At 41.5% G+C, this 23,696-nt stretch overlaps 1 protein-coding gene across 2 annotated transcripts in view; it reads right to left on the bottom strand.

The window, feature by feature from the left end:
• LOC308477864 (glypican-5-like) overlaps positions 1-23,696 on the bottom strand; it is a 404,575-nt gene that overhangs the window by 6,829 nt on the left and 374,050 nt on the right. The window lies entirely within an intron of this gene.

Here is a 23,696-nt window from a genome sequence, read left to right as displayed (position 1 = left end):
TTTTATTGGTGTTAGCTGCCCTGAGCCCGGCTCTGGCCAGGGAGGGCGGGGTAAAAATAAAATTTATTATTTATTATGATTATTATTATGCCCTGCTTGTAAGAGTCTCATAGACACTTGGTTAGTGGCTGCAGGAAGTCAAATGCTTGATTAGATAGGCCTATGGTCTGATCTCGCACAAGTCTTCATAGGTTCTTAACGCATGAGGACAAACTTCTGAACAGTGCTTGGCATGAACTAGTTTGGTTAAATTCACTGACTTAGTTCAAAAATATCTGAACAAAACTTGAAAGTATTTCCCATAATTGCCAGGCAATTGCCAGCTTCATTTTGGGGTAGATTTCTGAACGACTAGTTTATCTCAAGTTCTTACTCTTTAGTCTCTTTAGGCCTTTAAGCGGAAACAGCATAATTGCTGTGGAAATGAACCAAACAGTTCCCATTCCACTCTGTGCGCATGTTTATCTTTTCTTGGTCTTCTTAAGTATATTCTATACATCAGTACAGCAGCTTGTAACATTCTGAATGTTGATTTTTGTTGTGGTTGAGGATCATTTGGATGAACATGAATCAAACAAGTTTGTTTTCGTAAAGGGATAAATGTGAACTGGAATTACTTCCTTTTTGGAAATATTGAACTTGAATCAGACCTGGTTGCTTTTTGAAATGAACTTTCAAAGCTCAGCTTCTGAACTATGTGCAAGACAAGACTGTCAGGTCTGTGATCCAAGAGATCTATGTTTTGTCTAAGGTTATCTTGCTTGATTTGATAGCTGAAGTTCCATGGAGTGCAACCACACCCGATTAAAGGCAGAGGCAAAATATGCACTGATTTCTGGATTGTAGTCAGTCATTAAACCAGTTTTATTTAAACGAGTAAGATCGTCCAGCTAATGGAGTTGTCTGCAGGACTCAAGTCCAAAGTTAACTCATGGAAAAAAGAATAGCTAAAAACCTTACATTTGGGTGATTATTTGTCAGAGAGTATCCATCAACTGTTCAGCCAAAGCTTAATGACAATAATCTCATTTGCTAAAGTTAATAGAGCTTTTCCACACCTGTAAATATTTGAACATTCATCTTTGACAGTTAAGTCTGAATAATTTCAGAAGTTTGCTTTCAGCTAATTCAAGTGCCAATCCTCTTTAGTTATAAGTAAGAAACCAAGCTTTATACAACTTTGAAGCAAGTCCATGTATAACTGAAAAATCATTTGTAGTTCTGAATATAAATCTGACTCATGATTTCCAAAGTCTAAAGCCATAAATCAGCCATCTTTTAAATCAATGCCTAATAATAATAATTTGCACATTTTGCAAATATGGCAGGATGTCCAATTTGCATATGGCACTTTCGTGAAATTCAAACTTTGCTTTGCCTGATCGTTTCATTTATTTATTTTTTAAATCAGCTCTGGCAAATAAGGCAGTGGATTCTTATATGACGTTTCCTTGGTCTGAATCTGACACTTAGTTGGTGCTCCTGGGGATGAGATTTGAAATGATATGACTGACATTCAGGGAAACATTATGTAGTGTGACAAAGTGACAGCTCTGCCACAGAGCTGGGGTCAAGCTTTGATAACCAGACAGATTTTGTCAAATAAGCCTGTGCGAAATTTTCAGTAGAAACTTAGGGTGATGATATCAGAATCCTTCAGGAAAAGCTTACATGGAAAACCAGTTCTAATGTACAGTAAGAATTTACTACGCACACTATCATTGGATGATTTTGAAAAGCGATTCAAATATTGCCAAATCAAGTTGATCACCAAGGAATGTTTATTTATGTATACATGTCTTTTCCATGGTTCTTGCAAAGAGCTTAAGTACTATACATGGCTCTTCCCTCATTTCATCCTCAAAACAGTCCTATGGGGGCAGGCTAGGCTTAGGGTTAGTGACTAACAAAGCTTGAAGAAACTGCTCTTTACACATTCTGAAATGAACTGACCTGATTCACCCCCACTGGACTAATGTGGAACAGAAAATAATTATTTTTCACTTCTCCAAATTTTGCGATATTATTGGGTCAAAGAAAATCAACATTCTTACAAATGCATTTTTATTTAGATAAGTTACATTTAGAAATTCACATTTTGTGAGAAAATATGTTCAGAAATAGTATTTAAATGTATATTTTAATGCAAAGTTTTATGCATATTTTGGGGGGCGGGGTGTGTGTGGGGGGAGAGAAACACAGATGTATATGAAAATGGTACCAGATGGACTTAGGAATGGAACACATGTGAAAGGGACATTGGTCCAGAAATAGACTGATCCACCCATTCCCAATAGTGATTGGCCCAAGATCACCCAGTAAGCTTCATGAATGGTATTCCTAGCCTGGTATTCTATAACCACTACACCATACTGATTCCAGCACTCTGATAAAAAAAGAACAGTTCAGCCATTGTAATATTGGTACAGCTTTTACTTCCGGTTCTGTTGAAGAGTACAGATACAGCTATTGACATTCCTATTATACAGAATGATATGTAAATGGTGGTTCTGTATAAGCTGATTACACACTACAACTGCAAAGTGTACTTTACACGTCCTTATTTGTTAGTTTGGTCATATACTGGACTTAATAAGACAATAAGCTAGAAGATGTATTTCCCACAGGATATGCACTTCTAAAGAATTTTCAGCGTTAAGAGGAAAGTTCTTTTGTGCTTTAGCTGGAATTCCCATTTTATCAACATATTTTCACTGAGCCAGAGACAAACTTTGCTTTGCGTTTGTACACAAAACACCCAGGCACCACCGCAATAATGACAACCAACAATTGCTACCTGAAACTGCTTACTAAACTCAAGCATAAATGTGTCATTAAAAAAGAAGACATATCAGCTCTATTATACAGCTAAAAACCGTGTCTTTGGATTTTAGAAATACAGTAGATTCCTGGAAGAACAAGCTTGTTAGGTGGCATAGATTCCAGAAATGGAAATGTAATCAGAGATCACTGTCTGCAGGCCAGTGGCTTTGGAGAACTATCAGTAAACTCTCCCTGCATCATAAGAATGAGTTGATTCTATTTGAAAACACAATCTCTCCGCAACACAAATCACGAAAGAGATTCTGTGTGTTCCCCTCAGCTTCATCATAACATCAACATTCATTTGGGGAGACTAATGGCTTTGAGAATGGACTTAAGGTTGGCTGCAGGTAATGGCTGCATAAGAGGAAAGGACAACTGCCATCCCATCGTGTCATTGTTGAAAATACAGTTTCAGACTCAGTGCCTTTTCTCTGATATCCTGTGCTGGGGTTTACACAAAGGAATGGGGGAAGCAAAAAAACCAAAAAACAGCGGGCAGGAGCTATTTACAGGGAAAGAACAGATATACGAGAACACTGAAATAGACATCCTTTTGGCTGCCCTTAAAGTAAATGAATGGAACCTGAAACAAATTGCTGCAATGGAGTGTACTTGCTCCCCTTTCCATGTATTTCATCCATTATGCTTCATTCTCTCTCCCCTCTGGTTTTCTAGTCCCCCAATATGTTAGTTAGCATTCTGTGACCATTGGGGATGTTCAGTCCTCTTTGGACTGCTTCAGAGTCTCCCCATCCTGCCCCTGGGTTTGTGCTAAACATTTTTTTTGTACAGGCAACGACCAATTTACACACGCCCAATTGATGCGTTTGCTGTGCAAACATGCATTTTGCTGAACCCAGAAGTGATTTTAGAAATGGCAAGAAGGGCCTAGAAAGAGCCCTGAAAATAAAAAGTTGAATTTGTGAAGAATTAAGTTTGTTATTATTGTTTATTTATTTATTGTTCCCCCCTTTCCCCCCTCCTTTTTTTTTCTCCTCCCCCCCCCTTCTTCTCTTTTTCCTTTTCTGTTTTTGTGTATTATTTTGCTTTGTGGTTTGTGTTATTATGGTGGAAAATTTAATAAAAATTTATTTAAAATAAAATAGAAAGAGCCCTGAAAGGGGAAAAAAGGCATGAAAACAGCCCCTAACAAACTCTGACCATTGAGGCCTGTGGGGAGTTGGGACTTTGAGGAAGGATGTCTGGAGGGAGTGATTGTGGTGGAGTTAGGCAGAGTTTGGTGTCTGGTAACTGCTACTGGTTTTTTAAAGGTTTTCTCAAGGGTTTCCAGAGGTTTAGAGGGTGTTTGCAGACTTTTTAGATGGTGTTTCAAATGTATGTGATTTCACATACGGTACCTTGCACCTGTGCAAACCTTGGCCTGAGCCTGTTGATTTCACCCCATTTTGGATACATATTGGTGCTCCTGCCTGAATATCAGTAATAGAGGGAATTATTAAGAATAAATCATGAGAAGAGGTGGTTTTCTGACAGCAGCTGGGCCCTCTTTCCATCATTGTCATTCTCCCTTTCGACTGCGGTAAAGGCACAATTTCTCCATTGCCTCTTATATCATCTTGGCCTGCTGACTTCAGCTCTCTTGAGCCAGCTGATTAAATAAAGACCTCACTAAGTCAAATCTACCCCCCACTTTCCCTTGGCTCTATCCAGCATTGTAACTTGATTGGCCTCTATAAATTGGCCAGGTTGGAATGTATTAATTCATTTATTTTCCGTATATTGACTTAACCAAAACATCTGAGGTAAGATTGAATGCTATCAACAAAAGGGCTGTTGGCTTTTAAAAGCCTCCCCCTCAGCACTCACTGCTTAATGCACTACATAACAAGCATTAAATAATACATTAGGAAAATCTGTCTTTAACCTTTCTAAGGAAAGGACTTCAACATTAATTTTCTCATTCACTGTGGTTTCATAGCAAAGATTATTCCACAGGATGGTATGCATGACTATTTAGAATCGAAAAGTTAGAAGGTTAGATGTGCAAACAGGGCATTTTGTAAATTTCTCTTTAAAAATTAAATACATGGTGTTTGATAAAGTATTGTAATCAGCCAGGGCCATCCTTTCGTTGGAGAAACCTCAGTACAGAGGCTGTGCAATGTTTTATTCATTCTTGATGGGAATTATCTCTGAGATGAAAGAAGAGAAGGAGCTTCCTCTTAAATATTGGACGTACCAAGAGCAAATACCTGGGAGAATGCAATACTGAATCTTAGACACTCCCCATGCGATTAGACGTAACTTGTAAATGCTATCTTTGGCTATAATGCAGTCTCAGTGGCAAGAATGAATTTAGCAAATCTATGTCAATGTATGTGAGAATGTGGGGAAGAGAGAACAAGCAACAATTTCAGGCCCCACCATAGGGATGAGCAAATCTATTTATTTCAAGTTCCTCTCACTTTTACATGTCTTCACCCATAACTCCATTTCATTTATGCATTAATCTGCAATTCTAAAATATCTTCAGAAAATAGGTATTTTAAATTTAACATGTATTTTTAAAATACAATGTTTAAATGCATTTTTTTTCTGTTAAAAGTCAACTTTAAATGCATACTTGGATAGTAAACTAATGAGAACTGTGTTGCAAAAGAAATTCCAAATCTGACTGATAGCTAAGCTCTAATATATACATTAGATTGAATGGTGTGGATTGAGTCATTTCATGCAGGAATTGTAAAAGGTTGATGTCACACCTGAACACACCCACCCACCCAAATCTTATATACGATAAGATTCTTGCCCCACAGGAATCTGCTGCCTGTGTAGGCCACACTTGTCCAAAGAACTTGTCCATACCCTCATATTTCAACAACTGAAAATCATCCAGTAGCCAGGACATAGGCACAAACATCTAGCAGTATCTGGGTCACAGCATTTATGAGCAATTTTATCCTCAAATTGCATAGGAAACATGAGACCGTGTGCCTCCAAGGATTCTGTAATGGTTGGACAAAAACCCAGGTTCTTTACCTGTAACTGGTGTTCTGCAGTCACACATACGTGTTTCTAGTTTTGGACCTCTAACCTCCCTGAGGTATGACCCAGGAAAGAGGAAGACATTTGTGGAAAGGAGGGCAGCACCTGTCCTCTTGAGGGATGTGTGACCTTCACTAAGAGGGAATCAACTGGATTTTAATCTGCCTGTGTACTCAGAGTTTACAGAAACATGTTGAATTCCCTTAGGGTGCTTCTATATACCTCCCCTTTGTTCACTCATTATGATGGACCTTTTGCTAGTCAATTAATACATTTAAAAGCATTGGTAAACAATTTCAGAACAAATAAAGGCATTTCCAAATAGAATTTGGTATTGCAGTCTTAGCATTTTGTAGTATACTACATAGTAAAGCTCAGCATCTCCTTTATAAAGACAAGTGTTTAGAGAGATATCTGGTATCAGAAAACTTTTCTGACTCAGGATTACACAAAGCATGTGGTTCTCTCATCACCTAGAGATACTGTCAAAGTACTAAGGACAGTCAAGATGTTATCTTAAGCACAGCCAATTATTAAATATATAAAGTCAAAGGAAAGACTTCATCAAAAGTTTAATATAGAGGAAACTGTGCCAAGGTTACAGAAGCTCACCTAACCACATTCAAAAGCAAATGCCTCAGGATCTAGGGATCACACGGAATTAATTCTTCCACAAATGCTGAGATTCATCAAAAACTTCAGCAGTTCCTAATCTTAAAAGTCAATCATAAAGTAAGGTGGGAATACGCTGGATATGTGTTAAGGATGAAGAAGAACATCTGCCACAGCTGGTGAAGAACAAACATGTAAATGATGGATAACTGAAAGATTTTACTCCTCCACAGCGTCTAGGGATGAGAAATCTGTGGACCATAACAATAGAAATAATATAAAAGTATCCAAATTGGAATTGAGATCCTAGTATCCCAGTTCTAGAATTCACACACAGCCCAGCCCAGCTGAAACTGACCAGCTCAAGGGTACTTCAGGGATCATATTATCCCACATGAATCTCCTGGTATGCTGAAGTCATAACTTGAATATGATGATAAGAAACAGGGAATTGGGAGTAGCAGCAGCCTCATTGCAGAACCCCTTGCCTAAACAGGCCCACCAAGGAAGTATTCTCATTGTTTTTATGTAGTTGGTGTCAACGTTTCATTTGATTAGCTGTCAACATGAGCATTATTTTAGCTGAATGAATGAATATTTCAGAAGGCATTTGAAGGTCTTCTCTGAAGGCTGTTTCAATCCTATTGCGATCTTTTAGTAGGTCTGTTGGTCTAGTTTTATGTATTTTATTTATCGATATGTGTTTTATGCTAACCTTATTGTTCTTTATGTAATTTATAGGCTGTCTTGAGCGCTCCTTTGGGGCTAGTAGGTGGGTTAAAATACTACTAATAAATCAACAATGTAGTGTTCAGTGCAACCCAAGAGATGAGCATTGCTCACTCTAATCTTTGTTGCAGTTCAGAAACACATGTACACCCATAACCAGAGATCTTACTTGAGATGCTGATGTACATCTACCTGATGAAGATCTAGCTGCCAATTCAGTCAGGGACATACATGCGCAGAAGTCTTTTCCTGCATGAACACAGGCCATGCAGGATGGCAGCAATCAAGTGTGGTCTGCCAGAGTTAACAGGAAGAATAGTTCTCACTCAAGAGAAGACCTGATTTATCTTTTGCATGCCAGAATTAAAAGACTTTCTTGGAATAACATTAAAATGCTCATACAACACTTCTTTCATTGCCTGATAGTTCAGCTAAGAAGGCGCAACTGTGACTAGTATCACTAAACCTTGTGTACCTAGAGAAGAAAGGTCACCATGACTTATGATCTCTATTCCTTATGCAGCATATGTGCACTTAGCTGACAACTGAGGTGTTCGTATACATAAGGAGTGATGGATCATTATGCTAGACAAACAGACTGGCCCTGTGGGGTTTGAAGAGAGAATCCAATTTTGTTTGGAATACAAGCAAGCAGAGACTAATTACAGACGCCTTGAGCTAACTCAAACATTCACTGGCTGAAGTGGTTTAGAAGGAAACAAAACACCACATCCAAGTTTTGCCTCTGAGGTTTGGACACAACACATAATTTTCATGTCGGGACACTTTTTCCCAACTGAAAACTGAGATAGCAAAGGCCTGTGCTTTCATGATTTGTGATGGGCCTGTAATTCAGCGGTAGCAGGAGCACAGGCTTCCCTCCGCTACTGAGGGGGCCAATGTCTGATGACATGCATCACGTCGCGCAATGTGATGATGTAGCATGTGCTACTGATGTAGTGCGTGCCACGTCACTGCTCAGTACTGAGGGGGCCTGGCCCCCTCCTTAAGAGCCGGGGGGGGGGCAAAGAGCCTCGGCCTCTCCAGCTGGCATGCCTGAGTGGTAGAGTACATCACCCCCCCCTTGCAGGCAGAACGTTCCAGGTGCAATCCCCAGCATCTCCAAGTAGGACTGGGAAAGACTCACACCTGTGATCCTAGACAGTCTATTTCAGTCAGTGCAGACAATAGTGACCAAGTCAGTATAAGGCAATTTCCTATGTTCACTTGACTAACACAAGAGAGACTGGGTCAAACTAATGGGCCAGGACATGAAGAAGTTGAGGAGAGCAGCAAAGCATAAATAGTGCATAAAAGGTAAAGCTAAAGGTAAAGGTAAAGGTAAAGGTACCCCTGATAGTTAAGACCAGTCGCGAACGACTCTGGGGTTGCAGCGCTCATCTCGCTTTACAGGCCAGGGAAGCCAGCGTTTGTCCGCTTCCACAGACAGTTTTTCCGGGTCATGTGGTCAGCATGACTAAGCTGCTTCTGGCGAAGCCAGAGCAGCACACGGAAACGTTGTTTCCCTTCCCGCCTGAGTGGTACCTATTTATCTACTTGCACTGCGTGCTTTTGAACTGCTAGGTTGGCAGGAGCTGGGACCGAGCAATGGGAGCTCACACCATCGCAGGGCCTCAAACCGCCGACCTTTCGATCGGCAAGTCCAAGCGGTGCAGTGGTTTAAACATATAAGGGCACAAATATTTGAGAATTTGAAATCTGTCACCTTTTATGGTCTTAGCATCCTCATATGAATTGCAAAATGCTCAAGCCCGTTAGCGTCTTCAAATATTTCCTTCAAAAGTCACATAACTATCTGTGGTCAGAAGTCAGATATCTGCAATAGATATTTGCAATAGATTGGAAAGGGTTTCTTTCTGCTAACTGAGTAACAATGGCAACAAAATGACCTTCTTAAATTGCACCACTGAAACAGGGTGGAAGGTCTGTGGACTCAGTTCTAGTACTTGAAACAAATTTCTGAGCTGGATAGCTCAGTTGGTTAGGGCATAGTGCTGATAACACCAAGGTTGCAGGTTCAATCCCCGTAAGGAATAGCTGCATATTCCTGCATTGCAGGGGGTTGGACTAGATGATATTCAGGGTCCCTTCCAACACTATGATTCTATGAATTCTCTAATTATTTCAATCCAGATATATATGTTTCACACCTAGTTCCTATTATGGGATCTTCGACTTCTGGCTAAAAACAAACTAGATCTCACTTGTTTAAAATCTACCCTACCCTGAAGTATATAATCACAACTGTCACATCAATGAGTTTTAGCAGGACATTTATGGAGTAAGTGGCTTGTGAGTATGTTATTCCCAAACTTATTTCCTGGGAAACACAATGAATTGATTTCATTGTGGCTTATTTTCAACTTAAGTGCATTTAAGACTAAAGTGTAGGTCTCTAAGGCTGCAGTCTATGCACACTTACTTGGGAGGAGGCCCACTGAATACAGTGGGGAATTACTTCCAAGTACGCATGCATTGCTTTTCTCAGAAAAGCAATGACAAACCTAGACAGCATCTTAAGAAAAACAATGACAAACCTTGACAGCATCTTAAAAAGTAGAGACATCATCTTGCCAACAAAGGTCCGTATAGTAAAAGCTATGGTTTTCCCAGTAGTGATGTATGGAAGTGAAAGCTGGACCATAAAGAAGGCTGATCGCCAAAGAATTGATGCTTTTTGAATTATGGTGCTGGAGGAGACTCTTGAGAGTCCCATGGACTGCAAGAAGATCAAATCTATCCATTTTGAAGGAAATCAGCCCTGAGTCCTCACTGGAAGGACAGATCCTGAAGCTGAGGCTCCAATACTTTGGCCACCTCATGAGAAGAGAAGACTCCCTGGAAAAGACCCTGATGTTGGGGAAGATTGAGGGCACAAGGAGAAGGGGACGACAGAGGATGAGATGGTTGAACAGTGTTCTCGAAGCTACCAGCATGAGTTTGACCAAACTGTGGGAGGCAGTGGAAGACAGAAGTGCCTGGCGTGCTCTGGTCCATGGGGTCACGAAGAGTCGGACACGATTGAATGACTAAACAACAAGCATGCATAGGATCAGACTGCATGAGTTTGAGCTTCGGCCTTGGCTAGTTATCACAAGGAGAATAAAAAGTCATATGGCATCCATATCGAGGAAAATGCAAGCATGTTTATAGTGATATTCAGTAAGTTGATGAGCTCTCGTCTGATCAAAGAGACTGTTTTGGTTGACAGCTTTGTGAGAAAATTAAAAGAAAAGTGCAACCTGGTGGAACAGGCTCTTAAATTACAGTAGATGCTGCACTACTGTTATTACATTTTTATCACCTTTGGTATCACTAGCTGAAATTGCTTTTACATATCCAAAACAAGGAGCCCTCAAAACAAGGTAATAACCATGAAATGTGCAGTTTTCCAAGAGCACCAAACAATTTCCAAATGATGCATTATCCTGACATCATGACCAATACTAATTATTTTCAAATGTGGCTGTAGCAGACAAATGAGAGAAATGAAAGATTATGCCTCTTAGAATGGAAGTGGAAATTAGAGAACCCTCAAACTGTCATGCCTGTAGAATTCATAATGCAGATCTGGGGTCCTAATGAATTCTTTTCTGCCAAAGAACTGGTTGAGGTAGTCAATTGATATTTATTCATGCAGTAGAATGCATGATTAATAAGCCTGCTTTGGATCCTGCTTCTGCTGGTTGCCAGCACTTTTTGTCTCTGAAATTAAAAACAGGACAGTCCCAAGGCTTGCTTCTGTACTAGTTACTCATTTTTATCAACATATGGAAAGAGCAAGATATAAATATAATAAATACATAAATATGGACTGGAATGAATGAGAGCTCCCACTGCTAAAGGCAAATAAAAGCTAGGGATTGATGAATCAGTTAATTTCTGCTGTGCCATTTCGACATGTCTTCACTCTGCTCCATCCTATTTCCTGATTAATATTTTTAAATAAAAAAAGTAAATAATCACATTAATATCCTTTTTTTAAATACTACATTTCCCCTCAAAATGCACATTTTAAAAGGCATTTGAATGCTTTTCATTTTTTTAAAAAAGTTGAACTGCTTTGCTAGGTTCCAATGATCACATTAGCGCATGAGGTGCGGATTGGGTCAGTCTGCACCAGAATGTGCAAAGTCTACATTCCCCATTCCCTTGGCCCAAGGGCAAAGTTCACTGCTTGCTTAGGGGCTGACAACCTTTTGCTTATTCTTACTGGCTCAAACTCCGATCTGGATAATCCAGGAGCAGATAGCCCCTTCACATTTCTAAACATTAATGTCAAGCAAAAGTGTTCAAGTAATAAAAGGGAATATCACTCTGAATAGGGCAGCTTTAGTGAACATTAATATATGGGTTAGAATTTCTTTTGTTAAATATTAGCCATGACTTTCCCCAGTTCTAGGGAGAATATTAGATTTCCCCAAAGTATAAAAAATCAGAGTCAAAACGGTTCATTCTTCATTAACGGGAACAGAGGGCTATGCTTATTCTTTTCATTTGCCAGATTACAGCAACTGTGACGTTTCTTTAAAATCACGAAAAGAAGAGCAGCTGACTAAAAAAACCATAATCACACTTCCCTTTTAAACAAATGTTGTGTGAGCTGCAATGATGGCTCTAGATTGATAATTTTCTCACAAAGAAAATCAAGTCCTATTCTTTGGGCTCCCCTTGAAAACTATCCCAAAGCTTTGTTTCTCTAACTTTTTTTAATAAACAATTTTGTTTATTAAAAGAAAAATCACACAATTTTTACACCCCCAAACCACAGCATAGCTTAAATGCCAACATTATTTTGTCGGAAGAGAAAGGGGAAGTAACATTGTGTGTCGAGGTCCCCAAGCCACCCTCAAATAAAACACAATTCACACAGAATCTTAGTTTAAGGTTTTTGGCAGAATTTTGACCACAACTTTATTAAAATACAAAAAATGTGAGTGGTTGCTTAGGCATTGGTTGCGACTATCTGTCCCCGCCCAGGGACAGACTGACATCCGCACGCCCACGAAAGTCAGAAAGGGAAAACAATTTGGGGAGAAAATGGAGCTGGGTGTCGTGCCCTCACCTCTCCCCAAATGCTCCCAGGGGCTCTTGCGTGGCCCTAGCCCCTTGACAGGGGTTTGGACAAGAGCATGGCAAGCCCCTGGATTCCTTTAACAGAATACCCTTGCAGCAGCAGCAGCATTGGAGGGGCAGGCACAGCCAACCACATTCCCTTCACCAACCAAAAATTAACCAATGCCTAACCGCAACCTTACAAGTTGTGATGATTTGCTACGCAGTAGGCAAAACCCAAATGGCAACAGCCAATCAGCCAAATGGACAAAATTCCTACCAGGCCCCTGCCCCCAAAGCAGATGACCCCATGACAGGCATAGCAAGGTCAATGCGAATAACCCTAAATATAGGGAGGGTGGGCGGGTGATCCAATGCACGCAGTGAAAAGAGGAAGCTCAACGCTGTGTGCAGGGAATATAAAGCTAATAGGCTGTCAATCAGGAATAGCAACATTAAAATCTCCCCAACAATACAGAGGAGCCCAATCGCAAATGTGGCCATCTAATCTTACCCGCCCAGCAACAGAGGGATCACTTGCTAGACCCCACCGCAAGACGTGCTCTCCATGAAGGAGAGCACGCTTTAACTTAAAAGGTATACATAAAATAAGATGGAAAGAAAATCTACAACAGGGATGACAAGAAACAAAAAACAGGGACAAAGCTGAGGATGAAGCAAACCGTGGACCAAAGAACAAAAATAGTGTCACAGGGACCATAGGATTTCACATATCTCCCTCTCCGTCCTCAGAACCTTCATCCCTGAAGCTTGCCAACTAGATAAACATAAAAAAAGCATTTCCTGTTTCCTCTCTTTGGGCCCTGCCTGTATTCTGGAGGGGGGAGAGCCCCTGCCCCTCTCTCACTTGGCCCACCTTGCCTGTGGGCTGTGGCTCTGCCTGCCGCTAGCATGTGACTCCAGTTTAGGTGGCCCAGAAGGGAATGCAGCTTTTGGGGTGAAAAAAGGTCTATTATCCCACACTGACTTGGGAATAAGTCCCATTGAACTCAATGGGGCTTAGTTTTGAGTAGACACACATGAGACTCCACTGCTAATGATTGAAGCCCTGGTAACTAGAAATTTCCCATATTTAGCTCTGCCAAGTGCTTTTTTCCTAAAAGAAATGTTTAGGGATACTCTCATTTCCCTACTCATATTGAAATACTGCCCCTCAGTGAGGCCAAACTTAGATTCACATAATGTTTTAGGGGTATGCGTACCCCTGCATTCCCCCAGGGAAAAAGCACTGGTTTTACCCAGTGCTGATTTCAATTTGGTACAGCATCTTCAGCAACAGGAATATCCCACCCTTTGACAACTAATGATTTTGAACTTCTCTCCCCACTCTCTTCTGATGTCACCTCCCCAATATAGCAGGAGTGGGGAACCTCGGGTCAAGGGCCCAAACAATGTTGTTCAGCCCTCTCTATCTGACTCCTGTGACTCTCCCCAGGCTACACTCTTCTCTGAGTGCTTTTGTGTGGCTGGATGGAAAAATGTGTACGTGTGTAGAAAGAACCTCTGACTTTTGCGTGGGTGGATTACAGCCTAATGTACAAGGTTGCATTCCTTGCTCTCCCTTCTTGTGCCTCTTCCTTGCTCTCCCTTCTTGTACCACACTGGCATGTGGCCCATGAAACGGTTATCAGTAAGAAAATGTGGCCCTTAAACTGAAAAAGGTTCTCTGCCTTTGCAATACAGTGGTACCTCTGGTTGCGAACGGGATCCGTTCCGGAGGCCCATTTGAAACATGAAAAGAGCGCAACCCACAGTGGCGCGTCTGTGCATGCACGGGTTGCGATTTGCTGCTTCTGCGCATGCGCATGCCATAATTTTGCACTTCTGCGCATGCGCGAGCGGCGAAACCTGGAAGTAACCCTTTCTGGTACTTCCAGGTCGCCGCGGGACATAACCTGAAAGAACGTAAAATGAAGCGGATGTAACATGAGGTATGACTGTACAGTGGTACCTCAGGTTAAGTACTTAATTTGTTCCAGAGGTCTGTTCTTAACCTGAAACTGTTCTTAACCTGAAGCACCACTTTAGCTAATGGGGCCTCCTGCTGCTGCCGCGCCGCCGGAGCATGATTTCTGTTCTCATCCCGAAGCAAAGTTCTAAGCACTATTTCTGGGTTAGCAGAGTCTGCAACCTGCAGCGTATGTAACCCGAGGTACCACTGTACAGGGCCTCTGCTATCCCCAGTTACTGCAGTTCTTAGCTGTACAAATAAAACTACAAATACAAAAGAATGGGGTCAGTTGTCTTCAGGAAAGCAGTGTACAGAACTTATGCATCATTTACAATGCTGTATTTTCCTCTTGTTCGACATAACTGAAAGGAGTTTCATTGTATGCCTATGCTGAATATTATATCTTCTTTGAGGTGGCATTGCAAGACAGCCTGCCTGCTTTTTTTTAATGTTTCCACTGATATACAACTGCCAGAGCAAAGGATGGTGATTTTCATGAGGAACAATAAAATCCTATTGCCAGCGGGCTGGGAGGCGAGCAAAGAAAAGAAAGCAAACCAACATAGATAACTGTTGTGTGATAAAAACGCCAGTTTATTTCTTTTGGAACAAATAATTGGAAGCCACAACCAAGAGGCAGATAATATGCCAAACTAGGCATGCACGCACACACACACACACACACACATTCAGAGTTTCTGTTTGTATTGTACAAAGCCTGTTTGAAGAACATCCTAAAATGAACGGGTCCAGAAGAACGAATGCAGGCTTAGGGTGTGTTGAAACATCCGTTTTTCTGTTTATAACACAGGTTACCTAAAGTTTTGGATTTTAGATTTGTAAAGCCTGAACGGTGTATCTTGCACAAACATAAGAGTATATATTGTAAACCAGTAGGCGTTACGGCAAAACTTGACACACAACTTGGGAGTCCTCGTAAAACATAAAGTTTCTAGTCCCTGTAATGTAAATTTCATTGTAACCAAGGAAGCAATTAAAGATTGCAATATAAACAAACTCCCAGCATTGCTGCAATCCCTAGTTAAGGCTCAAAATTCTGTTCTTCACAAGGAAAGGCAATGACCCTAATCCAGAGTGCACTTGGCCACTCAGAAAGTCCATTAAATTTAACGAGCATTTGCGGGATGCCAGGAATGCAGGAGTGGCTTGTGTGGCTACACAGAAATGCCTGCTACTAGCTTCAAAGGCCAGGTATCCCTGCCACTCTGAGTTCTTAGAAGTGATTGCAGGCAGAGCACTGGAGACATCTGCTAAATATCACTCCACAGCTAGGAGCTGCAATTAAGAAGGAAAAATATTAGTAATAATTTAAAATGCTATGGCTGTTGACTTCATCCAGATGATCTCATTAGCTCTGGGCCAAAATAACAGGCTTCCCTTCAGCTGAAGTGGGGTGAACTGCACTTGGGTGTTTGCTATGAACACATTTTCCCCTTGATTTTCTGTTGCATAATGCAATAGGTCATCTTATGGAGACAGTTTTGACTGGGGAAGACACCCTGCTTCACTCAATTTCCTCTCCTGTGTTCTTCGGTATTTGAGGGTGAGAGACCAAAATTTACATTTGATGTAAATTAATCCCTTGCAGATAATAATCGTAGAGGAAAAGAAGGGTCAGCAAGTTTAACCTCATTTATAAACTTTTCATGGTTATCATTTCATTTAAATACAGTTCTGAAGAGACTCCAAGTGCCAATTATTTGTGAAACATATTCTGTCACAAAAAATAAACAAACTTTCAGGATCATTGAACTCTTCTAGCTTAAAAAAAGCGGCAAAGAAGCACAGAGAGCATCAAATCTTGTGCATAATTGACAGTGTAGGTTTTTGTGGTAAAGGATATCATAATTGCTGCTTAGTCAGGCCCAGGGTTAACTAGTTTAGTATTTTGTTTCCATATGTGGCTGGTCAGATGCTTACAACAAGCTCTGAAACAGAGCATGATCCATTGTCTTCTCCCCTACAATTGTCTCTGAAAATTAGAACTTGGAGTCACCTTATATAATTGAATGGCACTAGATTCAAGACCAGGGACGTGGGTGGTGCTGTGGGTAAAACCTCCTGGGGGGGGGGGAAATATAAGGGTCAGACTGAGTCCAAACCAAAGGCCAGGCGGAACAGCTCTGTCTTGCAGGCCCTGCGGAAAGATGTCAAGTCCCACAGGGCCCTAGTCTCTTGTGACAGAGCGTTCCACCAGATCGGGGCCAGTACTGAAAAGGCTCTGGCCCTAGTTGAGACCAATCTAACCACCTTGCGACCTGGGACCTCCAAAATGTTGTCACTTGTGGACCTTAAGGTCCTCTGCAGGGCATACCAGGAGAGGCAGTCCTGTAGGTATGTCGGTCCTAGGCCGCATAGGGCTTTAAAGGTCAAAACAGCACCTTAAACCTGACTCTATACTCCACCGAGAGCCAGTGCAGTTGGTAAAGCACTGGATGAATGTGATCCCGTGGCAAGGACCCCGTAAGGAGCCTCGCTACGGCATTCTACACCCGCTGGAGTTTCTGGAAAGAAAATGCTAGACTGCGTGGACCTTTGGTCTGATCCAGCACAGATCTTATGTTCTTCAGCTTTCTAGACCACATTTATATTAAGGATTTACATGGGGGAAACACCACATCTGAACTCTCTATTGTATCTGTTAAATGAGATGGAAGAAATATTAACCATTAAGTCAAAATAAGAGCTTGCTCCCTAAGTATGGATTGTGGTCACCTTCAGAGAGAGGGATATGAAATGATCAAAGAAAACTTCAGGAGGATAATATTTTTGCATAAGCCATTTCAGTGCTTGAGATAAACGAGTGAAAAGAAAGCATCAAGCAGAATCGAGAAGGCTCCGGCACAAGACATTTAGCTGCAGTTTTTTTCAGGCATTGGTTTGGCAAATATTCAGCGTACATCCTCCCCCCCCCCCCGTTTCACGTTGACAGGTTTATCCAGCCAACCAGAAACTTAGCTCTATCACAGTTGACAGTTATTGACGGCAGGCTTGATTAGCACCATCAGTCTGTTGAATATCTGTATTGAAAAGAGAGCATTTCATGTAGACACACCAAACTGGTTAGAAACATTATCTTATTAATAGCATGCTGTGAAACCAATGAACGCTTATCTCATCCAGCCGGATGAAGAATACCCACATTGACACAGATGTAATGGAGGTAAACAAGCAAGAATGAAAAATAAACTTTCAGAATGCTTCACAGAATAAACCTGCATGCAATACACTGCTATGTTGAACAATTTGGTATTCTTGAACAATGTTTAGCTGTGCCCATGACAGGTGTGTGAGGGGAAAAACTCATTTGGGGAAACACTAAAGTGTGGAGGGTAGACCAGGCCTCTGAGAAACCTATCTACCTCTTTGCTGGTTCTCAGTGGGTAGATCCACTAGCCATCTATAGATGGACCTGCCATCTTTCTTCTCACCTCTGAAACCTTCAGTTGTTTTCCTGACTCCTTTCGCCTCCTCCAGCCCTTAATTAATTGCATTGCTCCTTCCATGAGCTTCACAGCCCCCTTCCTGCTCCTTGTTCCAAAATGAAGCTCCTAAAAATGGCCAGGTTAACAACAGTGGACTACACTAGAAGGGAAATACACTATTTCCCTTCAGCAAAATGGGCATAGCAACACTGGGCTACTTTGCAGGGCTGCCATAACCCACATTCTCTTAACCATAGTCCTGCCCTCTAAGGTAAAGGTAAAGGGACCCCTGACCATTAGGTCCAGTCGTGGCCGACTCTGGGGTTGCGGCGCTCATCTCGCTTTATTGGCTGAGGGAGTTGGCGTACAGCTTCTGGGTCATGTGGCCAGCATGACTAAGCCGCTTCTGGCGAACCAGAGCAGTGCATGGAAATGCCGTTTACCTTCCCGCCGGAGCGGTACCTATTTATCTACTTGCACTTTGACGTGCTTTCAAACTGCTAGGTTGGCAGGAGCAGGGACCGAGCAACGGGAGCTCACCCCGTCGCGGGGATTCGAACCGCCGACCTTCTGATCGGCAAGTCCTAGGCTATGTGGTTTAACCCACAGTGCCACCCGCGTCCCTGTCCTGCCCCCTACAGTATGGTAAAATAATGATGGACTTTATCTGCATGGCATTAACAGAGTAATTTTTAACTTTTTTAATGAACTCAGAAGAATCCCCCCTCCTGTGAAAGAAGACCTGAGTTATAAAGATCATGAATGTCTATCTTATGTCTACTTTTTACTTTATTTTTACAATAGTAATCCCCAATCACAGCTGCTCTAAAATCCTGACTACCTAAATTGTTTTTTTAAATGGGGCGTCAATCACTTCATCAAGCAGAAAAGGCCTGACACCAAACCAAGAGTCTAGATAATGGTTATTTCACTCCAGCCTTCTCTTTATCTAATTGGCTAGATCTTCTCCCATGAATGTCAGTCATTGCTATGACCCTGAAAGATGAAAACAGGCTAATTTATCAGAAAAGGAACGAGAATAGTGCCTGCACATTTCCTCTCATATCTCAGGTTCTACAGCTTATGGTCCAACCAGGAGGGCAGCTTAGAATCATAGAATTGTAGAACTGGAAGGGATCCCATGGGTCATCTAGTTCAACCCCTTGCAATGCAGAAATATCAACACGCGGTCCCCCATCCAATTTGAAATCACACTGGGCCCTGCTTAGCTTTGCAAATGTGCTAGCAGACTGTCCCCCATTTCACCAACATGCTTGCTTGTTCATGATGGTAAACCATGGTTAGCCATACTGTTATGTGTGAATGAGGCCAGTATAACAAAATTGTCATTGGGTTGTGGAAGTGAAGACATCATAATATTTGGGGACAAGGCTTTCTGCAATTCTATGCTCATGACTAAAGTCTTGAGCTATGACATTGACAACAGCAAATTTCCCCCAGCTCTGTACGCAAAGGGAGATGTTGGGTGCCTAAATCCCACAGAAGCAGATCAGAGTTAGGCTTCAATCCTAAATTCAATGACCCACTTCAGGTTTGGTTTTGGTTTAGATATTGTTTGTGGATGCAAAGTTGATGTGAATGGTTTGTTAGGAAATGTAAGTATAGAACGATCTTTCTCCTAACATTGTTCCAAGATAGAAGATGACACTGTGCCTTTAATATCTTTAAATTCAATCAGTGATTGATTACTAATTCCCATGTATTAGATAGAGGAAAGCCATAAGGAACTTTACAAGACCTGACAACCTGCTGTGTTGGGTGCTGCCCTTGTGTTTTATTATGCAAAGTGCATGAACGGACAACTCAAGACATAAATTATGCAAATATCTATTAAGAGACTTTGAAAAATGCAGATTACTCACCAAATACATGGAACAAAAAAGAAAAGTTAGCTGGCTTGTGAACTTGGGGGTAAAGTTCCATACGCTCTGAAGTCTATTCTACCCCTAGGAATGCCACATTAATACAACCCTGGAATTTATGTTGCAGAAATTAGCTGCTATGAACTGCTAAAGAGACTAATGGCATAGCTGAATTCTCCACAACATCTGCTCTAGTGAGTCTCTCACTGCCCATAAAAGCAGCCTAAAATATTTTAAAATTAATCAATTAATTAAACTTAAATAACAAGCCTGGTGTCGGGAGAAGACACTTCCCAGGAGAGGATGAGCACAAGCTCTTCTCTGTAGAGTAGGAAGTGGAACCTGTGGCCTTGCTGGACTCCAGTTCCCATCAGCCCCAACCAGCATGGCTAATGGGAGTTGCAGTCCTGCAGTGTCTAAAAGGCTGCAGGTTCCTTACCCCTGCTGTAGGGTTATGTGGAGTCGTTGGGTAAATCCAAGCTCGTCCCAGAAGCACCTAGATAACTGAAAAGGCTTCTAGGTAAACTCTCATTCCCACAAGGGCAACAATTCACACCTTGCTCTCTTTGCTACAATGTGGGGCTCTTTCCAGTATACTATAGAAAATAATCTCCCAAACCTGTGGTAGTCTCTTGTCTAGTGACCCACTTAAAGTTGGAGCCAGCCATGGGCAATTATATACCTTCTAAGACTTTTAAAACAAACAGAAATGGACAAATTAGAAGTGATATTTGTGGTTGTAGCTAGCACAAGGATGTGGTCCTCCAGGAGTTGGACTGCAACTCCCATAATCCCTGAGTTTTTTCTTTGCTGGTTGGGGTGGAGTTGCAACAACACATGAACAGCCACAGGTTCCCCATCTCTAGGGTCATAGAAGTATGAGCAGTAGTAGGTATGTTGTATGATTAGGAAGTCTGGAGATACTGGGTGTAGCCACCTGGAAAAGTGTCATAAAACACATGCTTATTTTAATAGCTCACTCAAAATGAAGGAAGACATTTTATTAGTTTCATGATTCATTGAGCAAACTGGTGTTTTATTAGCCTCAGAGAAAGGTGAGGGAAGAGGCAATTTGATATCTAAGACTTTCCAAGCCTGATGAACTTTGCTGTCAAGGCTGCTCTCTTATAGGTATGCCAAGCTGTCTGGCATGATAAAAGAGATGCAGCTTTCTCAGTCCTTCCAGACTGATCGACTGATAAGGCAGGAAACCAAATTTGGCTGAGAGCAGAGCAAACTAATGAATTGTTAAGAGTGGGCCTGCATGCATTATGGATATCAGCAAATAAACTGTTGCTCAGTTACTAGGTTGATAGTAAAAGTTGTAAAAGAAAGACTTGGCCGTTTTGTTAGATCAGTCCTCACTCCCAATTTGGGGTTATCTTTGGATGTGTGATATAGCTCTAAGAAATCTTTATTTAGAGAAGCAGCTCTGTGCAAGAAAATGAAGGGAATGTTCTTCACCCACTCTGTGGATGTCAAAGCAACAGGTAAAATATCCTCATTAAGCCCACCCCATGGAATTGAGGCAGTTAGTTGCTATTATGTTAGTTGCTATTAATTCTCCTGGTATTGACAGGAAAAAAAGAATGAAAGTTGTTTCCTTGTGCTTTATTATATGGAGAGCATCAATTGACCTCTGAAAAGACAAATTATGTCAATATCTATTAAGGGACTTTGTAAAATGTAGATTATTCATAGAAAGTACAATAAATTGTCCGGTTAGCCAGTTTTTAGACATCATAGTCAGGTTAGAAAAATTGTATGCCAGAAAAAGAATTAAGTGAGGGTGTGAACTAATCCATATGGACTAGAGATAATTGGTTTAAACTCAAATTGTTGGCTATAATAGCCATACGTGTCTTGCCATTTTCTGCATGGCATTTTGAGTTTAAAATGGAAGAGATAAAGTGTTCTTGGTCCCAATCTGATTGTAAGAAATGCATTATTGGGATTTAAAAACTTACTAGACCATTTCTTATATTAACACATTTTTTTGGTAGTATGGCCTTCCATTTATACTTTTAAAATGTATCCTGGGTTTACAGGAATTATACAGTTTAGTTTACAGCTAAAAGAATAGAGACAAACCACTTAACTTTGCATTGAACTGTCCTAATTATTGGTGATAGTTTTTAAGCTGTCTCCTTCTGAGACCTCAGTAGCAATTTCTAGGGGGCTTGCACTTGCCGATTGGCCTTGAAAGTGCTTTTTGTTGTAATTTCCTGCTCTGTGTTGGGAGATTATTCATTTGCTAAGTCTTTTGAATTGGACAGTTAGGTTCTAACTAGATGTAAGAACAATTGCACACAGTGTTTGAGTTGGATGGAAAATTATCGGACTTCCTTCCCCAACCTGGTGCTCACCAATATTGTTGGACTATAACTCCCACCAGCCGCAGCCAGCGTGGCCAAGGACCAGGGATGATGAGAGTTGTAATAATAATAATAATAATAATAATAATAATAATAATTTATACCCCGCCCTCCCCAGCCAAGGCCGGGCTCAGGGCGGCTTACAAGCAATAATAAAAACAAGTTGAATGATTACAACTTAAAAACAAAATTAAAATACAACATTAAAATATCAAAACATTAAAATATTAAAATGTAGCCTCATCACAGGAGGAGAAGGAAAAGAAAAAAGAAAGAGAGGGAGGGAATCAAATTGGCTCCAAGCCAAAGGCCAGGCAGAACAACTCTGTCTTACAGGCCCTGCGGAAAGAAATCAGATCCTGCAGGGCCCTGGTCTCATGAGGCAGAGCGTTCCACCGGGCCGGAGCCAGAGTTGAAAAGGCCCTGGCTCTGGTTGAAGCCAATCTAACTTCCTTAGGGCCCGGGACCACAAGGGTGTTGCTATTTATGGACCTTAAGGTCCTCCGTGGGGCATACCGGGAGAGGCGGTCCCGTAGGTACGAGGGCCCTAGGCGGTGAAGGGCTTTAAAGGTCAAAAGCAGCACCTTAAATCTGACCCTGTACTCCACCAGGAGCCAGTGCAGCTTGAAAAGCACTGGATGAGTATGTTGTAGTCCAACACCTGGAGGCAGTAGGATGAGGGACGAACTAGGGCTGGCCTAAGAGGCAGAGGACAAACAGCTGATTGGACTGTCAGTTGAATCTTAATGGGAAACAGGATGCAGCCCCTGAGATACTCTGACAGGTGGGCTGAGCCGGATTGTTCTTTTGCAAGTGTAGTTGCATGCCTAGGTTCCCTTACGCTAGGCCAGGAAAATGCTGAAAGCACTACAGAAGACTAGGCATTCTATTTGGACTAACTCATATATGGCTTTGTGCATCTGTAAAAAAACCAAAAAACCCTAAGCAAAAAAAGAAGTTATTTCTCACTGCTAACTGCGACTTCTATATCAGTGTGAATGACAAAGATAAAACGTTTTATACCTTCCATTTGTCTCTTATCTTCACAGCTATTGTACTAGGAACATCTTTACTGGTTCTTTAATGTGAGAAGTGAAACATAAATGGATTAGAATGCAGCTCCTGCTCCTGGATCTTATTCATTTAAATTATTTTGTCCCAGATGAAACAAGAAGGATAATTGTGCTAGGAGTACAGGAATACCACTAATCAGTTACATCAGAGAGAATCTTACCATCAAGATAGGTGTCAGAACAAGCCAAAAAGCAAAAACAAAAGGTGTTAGGGAAGGTATTATTACTAACAGCAGTATATGAGAATCTCCCTCTGAGGCAGCGCCCAGCCTGCCTAGGGAGTGGCCAGAAGCAGCACAGCCTGCAATATTGCAAAGGAAGGGCTTTAGCTCAGTACCTGCTTTCAAGGAGCACAGCCATAAAAGACCTTCTGCCTAAGATGATGGCAAGCCACTGCCAGTCATGAGTAGACAACAAAGTAAGGCTATTTGGATTAATGTTTGGACACAGCACAAGGCATTATAACAGGAATGCAGAAACACAGAAAACGGCCTTCTGTCTCCATAAGGCATCTCTATCAGACCTTTCCAGCTCAGTATCGTCTACACTGCCTGGAAGTGGTTCTCCAGGGTTTCAGATGCAAGTCTTTAGAAGCCATACCTGGAGATGGCTAGAGACTGTGTGGAGGTAACGCTCTGCTTTGCGAAGGCAAACCTCGCACCAGACATGCAACAGTATGTCAAGGAGCGTTGTGCCTG

This window comes from Podarcis pityusensis (assembly GCF_964106645.2).
Source record: "Podarcis pityusensis genome assembly, chromosome: 5".
NCBI classification, from domain to species: domain Eukaryota; kingdom Metazoa; phylum Chordata; class Lepidosauria; order Squamata; family Lacertidae; genus Podarcis; species Podarcis pityusensis.
Note: the sequence above shows the minus strand (reverse complement) of the source record. Positions and strands in the feature narration are given on the sequence as shown.